Source organism: Aptenodytes forsteri, unplaced genomic scaffold, assembly GCF_000699145.1.
Source record: "Aptenodytes forsteri isolate BGI_AS27 unplaced genomic scaffold, ASM69914v1 Scaffold55, whole genome shotgun sequence".
Lineage (NCBI taxonomy): Eukaryota > Metazoa > Chordata > Aves > Sphenisciformes > Spheniscidae > Aptenodytes > Aptenodytes forsteri.
In genome coordinates this window covers 9,483,825-9,484,270 of record NW_008796063.1, presented here as the reverse complement: position 1 = coordinate 9,484,270, position 446 = coordinate 9,483,825, and positions in this window count along the sequence as shown.

Genomic DNA, 446 nt, shown 5'->3' with positions numbered 1-446 from the left:
AAAAAAAGAAAAAAGAAGGGCAAAAAAGAAAAAAGGGAAAAAAAGAATAAAAAAAAAAAAGGAAAAAAAAGGCTGGAGGCTCACAGCAAAAGCAGATGCTCAGCCTGAGCCTTCCTGGGCAAATTCCCTCTCTGGCGGGGAAGCGTGCTCCGGAGCAAAATTCATCGCTGGACGTAACATGGAGGGAGGGCGCCGCGTGTTCCCGCTCCCCAGCACGGGGATTGACATCAACCTTGAGGCGCTGGCGGGGAGAGGAAAACAAGCCGGTCATGAGGCTGGAAATACGGCCGAGGTTAAGGAGGGACTCGGCTCTCCCAGCCTCCGCACCTAAATCCTGCAGCTGCCGGCGCGGGCAGACGGCGGCAAGGACGGGCAAAAGGAACCTGCGCCGGGGGAGCCGACGGGCACAACCGCGGCACCGGGGTGGCCGCGGGCCGGTCCGGGAG